Below are 8,481 nucleotides of genomic sequence, written 5' to 3'. Positions count from 1 at the left end.
AAAATGCAAGATTTAACTTCTTTTCTGTGATTGCTTTTAAACAGCTGATGACAGTGATGCATATTTTTGGAGATGTTCTGGATAAAGGTAGGTACTATGTTCGGTTTCCGCAGCGAAATCCCATACAAAACCAAAAATGCGAAAAACTACCGAAATATTTTTTCATTTGTGGTATTTTGTTTTTTTTTTTTTTAACTGACGGAAAATCCTTCCATATGTTGAGATTAGTTAGTTCCAAAACATGGCGCCATTTGCAATGTGAATTAAGAAACAATTTATACATTCAAATGATTTGTGTGAAATTACAATATAAATGTGGTGCGCATTGTTATTTAAAAATGCAATAAGATCGATTGACAAAATAAAAATAACTTGGAGTGGTGTTTTCGTAATAAAGCCACCATCTAGCGGCTCCCTACTACATGATAGAATAGAAATAATGTACATAACATAAAATTTATAGAAAAGTGTTAACAAAATAAAGTTCTATTTAGTGAATTTCATTTTACAATCGTTTCTTTTTACTGGGTATAGAGATAATAAACACAAATGCTGGCCGTGCATCGTAATTATAAAGATGGCAGTGCGATTGATGTTGCAGTACTAAGGTAGCTACGAATGGAATCACAAGAATAAATTGCTATGTTCCAAAAATAAAATGCAAAAATTAATTATGCATATATCTTGCATTTTATCGATTCAAAACACTGGTTGAATTTTATAACGTGACTGAAATAGTTATAAAATTATACATTGGGAGAGTATAACAAGAAACATTCTTCAGTAAACCAGCTACTTTGCATCTCAATGTATTAATTTCAGTCAACGAAGCGTTCCTGGTATAAGGTAGGTACTATGTTCGGTTTCCGAAGCGAAATCCCATACAAAACCAAAAATGCGAAAAACTACCGAAATATTTTTTCATTTGTGGTACTTTGTTTTTTTTTTCGAGTTGAAAAACTGACATAAAGTGCATAGTCCCTAATTAGGTCGGCTTTAAATCCTTCCATATGTTGAGATTAGTTAGTTTCAAAATATTGCGCCATTTGTAATGTGAATTAAGAAATAATTGATTTATTCAAATGATTTGTGTTAAATTAGAATACAAAAGTGGTTCGCGTTGTTATTTAAAAATGCAATTCGATTGACGAAATAAAAATAACGGAGTGCTATATGTATATAACATATATAACAGCATCTGGTTCTGTAGCCGTTTCTGCCACAGTAGCATCTGCCCTCACATCCCTGACACCCACAATTGCAGCCACTACATCAGCTACAGTGAACAACTCCAACATAGCACCCTCAACACCTGCCACGACCACAGTGGCTGTGACCGCAAATATTGTATTGCAACAACCAAATACAACGGCCGCCCAAGTAGTGAGTGGTCCCATTGGGGTGGCAGCAAATACTACTCCAACATTAGCCACTATTACTAATTCTTCAAATGCAATATCGACTGTTGCTGCCGTTAGTAATACAAATGCAATACTAATGCAATGGTGGTTTCACAATCATCCACAATAGTATCACCAGCAGCTGGATCGAATGTTGTTGTTCCCACCACTACAATGGCTTTAGCAGGAGCTACCGTGGGACTTAAGTCTGGTCCAGATATTACAATGACATTGAACCGTATAAATACGGCAGAGAATGAAGTTGATGTGGAGGAATGTTTACCAGGTGATGTTGTTAAATTGGATTTTGCTGGCGAAGAAGTGGCCGGATGAAATTTTACCCCTAAGGAATGTCTTCTAGGAGTTTCCAATCGACGACCGGTGCCCGTTGGAAACTCCGCCTATTACAACAGTACCATCATCGCTTCAGCCATCAGCAACAATAGCATTCCATCAGCGTCATATTGTAGAGATACAACCAGGCCACCATTTATCATCATCCCCTGCTAATTTAGAATTGACTAATGTTATGCTACATAATGTTTGCACAGAACACGAAGAAGTAGAAGAAGCTAATTGTCATAAAATTGCAGATGTAATCGATGAAGATTTCTTTTTTAAAATATACTTAAAAACGATTTCGTTTTATCTCTGTAAACCCAGTGCTTCTACATTCAACACCCATTTTTTACAAAGAAATGAATTGTATTTTTTTTTATTATTTTACCGCTCCTCGTAATTGCTCCCTTTTCTATTTGTTAAGCGAGCTCGTTTTTTGTGTGTAAGAGGCGTAAATGAATGAGAACTGAACAAAAGAAATGTTAATGCAATTTTAATTTTTAATGGAAACAACATGAAAGCTAAATATGAGAAATGATAATTAAAAATTTTTAAATATAACAATATTAATGAAAGAAAGCTGATAATCCAGAAAAGAAAACATTGTGTTCTAGTGTCTTTAATTAGTGTATAAATGTACAAATTAATAAAAAATGATAATAAAATTATAATCGAACTTGTTTTATTTTTATATACCGGGGTATAAGTAATTGGGTGGTCTTATACGTTTTATACTTTTTAATATAAAATTAGTAAATTTTTCTGAACAAAGTTATATCCAAAATAAATGTTTATAGCAAATAATTAAATAATTTTTATTTAAATAGCAAAATAATTTTCTTGTATTCATCATTTGTCCAAAATGATTGCGATAGGCTAGAATGAAACGATTTAATTTCGTTGTGGCTTTTAAATTTCAGTTAGCGGCATTCTTGCATTTTATCAATTCAAAACACTGGTTGAATTTCATAACGTGACTGAAATAGTTATTGGAACTTATACATTGGGAGAGTATAACATCCTTCAGTAAACCAGCCAATTGCTTCTCAATGTATTAATTTCAGTCAACGAAGAGTCTGGTATAGAACACTAACATCCCTTTGTGACGAAATATAAGTCGGGAACAGTGACTTTGGCTTAGGGACTACCCTTGAACTTGAGTTATGGGCTTAAGTTGGTTGTTCCCCCCGATGTAACAACATTGGCAAATGAAATGGCGTTATTATCCTTTGTGGGAACCGTGGTGGTGACCACTGGATTTGAAATTGCTAGTGAGGCGGCAACAGCATGGTATTGCAATGCGATTGTGTAGATATTGTGGACACCAACGAATTAAGTTTGTTGATGAATGAGTCCATTGCTGCGCATGATGTAAAAGTTAGCATAACACCGGAATTATATGTTTTTTTGATGTGCGTTACAAATTGACGGTATCCATTTGGAAAAGCTGAAGTGAACAATGTACCACATGTTGTAAAAGCTGTTGCAGAATGTGGTAAGACACCAGGAGTAGAGCGGCTGGAGCTTTATTCTTAACAATTATTAGTGTCCAGTGCTGTATGAGTTTTTTTTGCAAAACAATCCAAAAACTGGTAGAAAAACACTTTTCAAAACAATTATCATGAATGCGTGTATGTAAACAATCAGCTGCTGCGTATGTATAAGTAAAAATAGTATGACATTTGGCGATGTTGTCAATTAAATTGCGGAGAAATAAACGCGGAATAGCTCCAAAATAGCTGTTTTCTTCGTTCGAAATGTATTGTCAACACTCTCATTTTTCAACGCGAAAGAATGGTTAAGTGAAGTTTTTTTCGTGCCAACAAACATAGTACCCACCTATAGAACACTAACACCCCTTTGTGACGAATTATCTTGCGAAATATAAGTCGGGAACAGTGACTTTTGCTTATGCGTTTTACAGATTATCAGTTATTCCGGGCGACAGTGCTCGTGCCGAACATATCCCATATATTGTGCAAATCATAAGTTAAGTCCGAAGGCATAATCGATACTGCTGCATGTTTATGGGATCGATAACACATTTACCGATTATTTAGTCATCGCCGACAAGTCGTATCGATGCGACACACTGTAAAATTCTTTACAAACACCGACATTCCGTCCGGAATAACTGATAGTCTGTAAAGCGCGTTAGGAACTACCCTTGAACGTGAGTTATGCGCTTTACAGACTATCAGTTATTCCGGACGGAATGTCGGTGTTTGTTAGGAATCTTACAGTGTGTCGGATCGATACGACTTGTCGGCGATGACTAAATAATCGGTAAATGTGTTATCGATCCCATAAACATGCAGCAGTATCGATTATGCCTTCGGACTTAACTTCTAATGTGCACAATATATGGTATATGTTCGACACGAGCACTGTCGTCCGGAATAAATTATAGTCTGTAATGCGCTTTATAGGCTTATGTTGATTGAACAAAAAGTTTCACTATAGCTATTGTATGGTGTACGTGTTTTAACTGGTCACCCCATGATGTTGTTCCCCCCGAAGTAACAACATTGGCAAATGAAATGGCGTTATTATCCTTTGTGGGAACCGTGGTGGTGACCACTGGATTTGAAATTGCTAGTGAGGGCATAGTACACTCTTGTCCGCTGGTATTGCAATGCGATTGTGTAGATATTGTGGACACCAACGAATTAAGTTTGTTGATGAATGAGTCCATTGCTGCGCATGATGTAAAAGTTAGCATAACACCGGAATTATATGTTTGTTAGATGGGCGTTACAAATTGACGGTATCCATTTGGAAAAGCTGAAGAAGACGACAATGTACCACATGTCGTTAAAGCTGTTGCCGAATGTGGTAAGACACCAGGAGTAGAGCGGCTGGCGTTTTATTCTTAACAATTATTAGTGTCCAGTGCTGTGTGAGGTTTGGTTGCAAAATAATTTAAAAACTGGTAGAAAAAAACTTTTCAAAACAATTATCATGAATGCGTGTGTGTAAACAATCTAATCAGCTGCTGCGTATACATATGTAATAATTTTATGACGTTTGGCGATGTTGTCAATTAAATTTCGGAGAAATAAACGCGAAATATTTCCAAAATGGCTGTTTTCTTCCTTCGAAATCAATTGTCAACACTCTCATTTTTCAACGCGAACGAATGATTTAGGGACTTTTTTTCGTTCCTATAAACATATGGCGTTTTCTTTTCTTAAGGCCGGTACTCTGTTTGTTGGTGCGAAAAATTTTTATGGAAACCATTATTTCGCACATAGAAAGCGGCGTTTTTTTAGGTAGCTTGGAGCGCTATTTTACAGGGAGCGATATTGGATTAAGTTGGTGGTTGTTGCTTGTTTTTACAAAATAACATTTTATTTTTCCTTGGGCAATTGATCTGCTATTCCTTTGATCTTTTGTATAGTTTCGGAACAAAAATATGGTCCGTGTTTGATTTATAAACCCGCACAAATAGTTTTTAATAAATAAATTATTTCTTAATTCACATTGCAAATGGCGCCGTGCTATAAACGTCAGTTTTTCAACACGAAAAAACAAAGTATCACAAATGGAAAAAATTTCGCAAATTTTTCGCATTTTTTGGTTTTGTATGGAGTTTCAACGCGAAAACCGAACAGAGTACCGGCCTTTATGAAAAATGCGCACTTTTTTTGCATTTTGGCCGGAAAATGTACTTTTTAGGTTCTTTTCTAAAAACACAGGCAAAAGTGCTGAAAGGCTTCGAATTCTGTTGTGAAAATAGTGCCACGCATAGACGCAAATTACGGGCATTTTCAGCACTGCCAACAAACGAGAGTGCTGCGATTGCCCTGTTTCCTTCTTTGAATTCTTTTCTGCCCGCTGAAATGATAGCATTTTTTAGGTTGCTGGTAACATTTTAAAAATGCACATTCTGTACAGACAAAATGACGGCAAATCACTTTTTTCAGGTGTTCTATCCAGAACATCTCATCAGTGCTATTCGCGCCGATGTTGCCAGATTGTATTTGGATAAAGTGACGCTTCTTCGATTCACAATAGCAATTTATTGTGACTATTTTACCGAAAAACATGAAAATCAAAGTGATACAGTGTCATAAATAATCGCAGAAGTAAATATTTATTACTAATTGAAGCATTTCATACATTAAAAATGCAAGATTTCACTTCTTTTCTGTGATTGTTTTTAAACAGCTGATGACAGTGTTGCATATTTTTGGAGATGTCCTGGATAAACGAGTACTCTGTTTTATTTTAGTCCTTTAAGGCCGGTACTCTGTTTGTTGGTGCGAAAAAAGTTCCACTCAATCATTGTTTCGCGTTGAAAAATGATAGTGTTGACAATATATTTTGAGGGGAAAAAACAGCCATTTTGGGACTTTTTTGCGTTTATTTCGTCGAAATGTATTGACAACATCGCAGACTGTCACGAAATGATTACATATACATACGCAACTAGTGGCTCGATTTACACACACACGCATACAAAATAAATAATTTGAAAAAGAAGAAGCAGGTGAAGTTATTTTACAAATATCTTTGGAATTAAAAAACTAATTTTACAGTGCTGCATTTTATTTTTTGGAACATAGCAATTAATTCTTGTGATTCCATTCATTGCTACCTCGGTACTATACATGTTGGCTGAAGTGCTAATGCTTGTTTTGGAACATCAATTGCTGTGCCTCCTTTTGTTTAAATTATGTTTTGTGTTTATTATCCCGATGCCCAGTACAAATGAAACGATTGTAAAATATAATTCACCAAATAAAGCTTTTATTTTGTTAACATTTGTGTTTAAATTTCATGTTATATATGTACATTATTTATATTCTACCATATAGTAGGGAGCGGCTAGATATTGTTGCTAGTTTATTATGGAAATACAACTCCATGTTATATTTTGTTTTATCAATCATCAGATTACATTTTTAAATAATAATCAGATCCACTTTTGTGTTATAAATTCACAAAAATCAGTTTAATAAATAAATTATTTCTTAATTCACATTGCAAATGGCGCCATGTTATGAAAATATTGACTACGCGAGTTACGTCAGTTTTTCAACTCGAAAAAAACAAAGTACCACAAATGGAAAAAATTTCGCTAGTTTTTCGCATGTTTTGGTTTTGTATGGAGTTTCAACGCGAAAACCGAACAGAGTACCGGCCTTAACGGCTTAACATATCCAGTGCTAAAAGAAAACAGCCCTATTATGTCTCGTATGGCAATGTAATTTGTAAAGATACGGCACCAATAAAGACACAACAAAATAAAAATAAACACAATTTACTTAAAGTAATTTCTTTTGGCATAAATGTTGAATGAAAAGAGTGCAGAAACAGGCCTATTAACCAAATTGAAAATTCTTCATTTTCTTTTTTAAATTCATCACATCATACCCATTTTTTCCAACTCTCTCATACATGTATGGACCTAAACTCATGAGCCTATTGGAAAAAAAGAGGAAGCATATAGACAACTTGTTATTTCAGATAATCTTTGGTTCAGACCCTCATTAGAGTGCTTTGTGTTCGGATTAGGGCTGTCATTCGGGATCGTTTTTTTATAAATCCCGGGATTCGGGATTTCAGAATATATAATCCCGGGATTCCGAAATTGTCAGGATTCTTTAGATATTTCAGTTATAACAAACTACAGCATCAAGAAATTGTAATACAATAAGGAAATTTAGTTTAATTCAACAAAATTTATTAACAAAAGAACATAGGAGTAAATCAAATTGCTACTTAACAAAAAAAAAATGAATACAAACATCAATTAAAAAGCTATTTCATATTGATTTCGTACTCAACAAAAGATTTTAGGGATTTTCTTTTATAATTCATCGTTTTGTGTAACATCTTATATATCAAGACATCCAAAGTTTCATAAGATATACGTGATCTTACTTTATTTCAGATGAAAAACATCTCCCACATTCGACACTAGTCTAAGGGTCGTTTATACTGAATGAAGACATCAATTTATTAATAAAAAATCTTAAAAAATCAAAAATTTAACAAATTTGGATTATTTTTCGGGATCTATTGCTACAAGAGCCACTTTATATTTTGTGAAACACCAAGCACAACTAGCTTCTTATAATTTATTTAAATAAAAATGATAATGGAGTGCTGAAAAAAAATAAAAGATTGATGTTGAGTTACAAGTTACATGTTGTACCGTCTATCAGCCAGTGCTTTTATTCCCAATGGAGGCAGCGTGTCTGGAAAAATATTTGAAAAACTATCACTTTATTCCATTTGGAAAGTCAAAAATTGTTCACCAATATACCTTTTATAATTTTAAGCGAAATAACTATGTTTTCAGCACTTCATTATCGTTTTTATTTAAATAAATTATAAGAAGCTAGTTGTGCTTGGTATTTCACAAAATATAAAATGGCTCTTGTAGCAATAGTGATGGCAAAATACTTTCATGCGAATAGTGATGGCAAAATACTATCACAGTTGGCGATTGTTGCAGTGTCACTAACGAGTCTGTGGTAGCGATGAGGATGAAACGGAACTTTGAAATGCTGGCAGGGTACTTACCTGAAGGCAACTTTTATGGCCTGCAATTTTTATGGAAACTTTTGTAATATTCCTTTTTTTATAAATCGGTGCGATATTTACCTGAAGGCAACTTCTTTTCTATGGGATAAACTTCCCTGCCAACATTTTTTGAATTTGGGGACTCTTTTGAGAATCCCCACTACGTCGAAAACTATCATATACGACATCAAAAACTCGTCGGAAAAGC

Source organism: Haematobia irritans, chromosome 4 (genome assembly GCF_050003625.1).
Source record: "Haematobia irritans isolate KBUSLIRL chromosome 4, ASM5000362v1, whole genome shotgun sequence".
NCBI classification, from domain to species: Eukaryota; Metazoa; Arthropoda; class Insecta; order Diptera; family Muscidae; genus Haematobia; species Haematobia irritans.
This window is presented reverse-complemented; position numbering follows the sequence as displayed.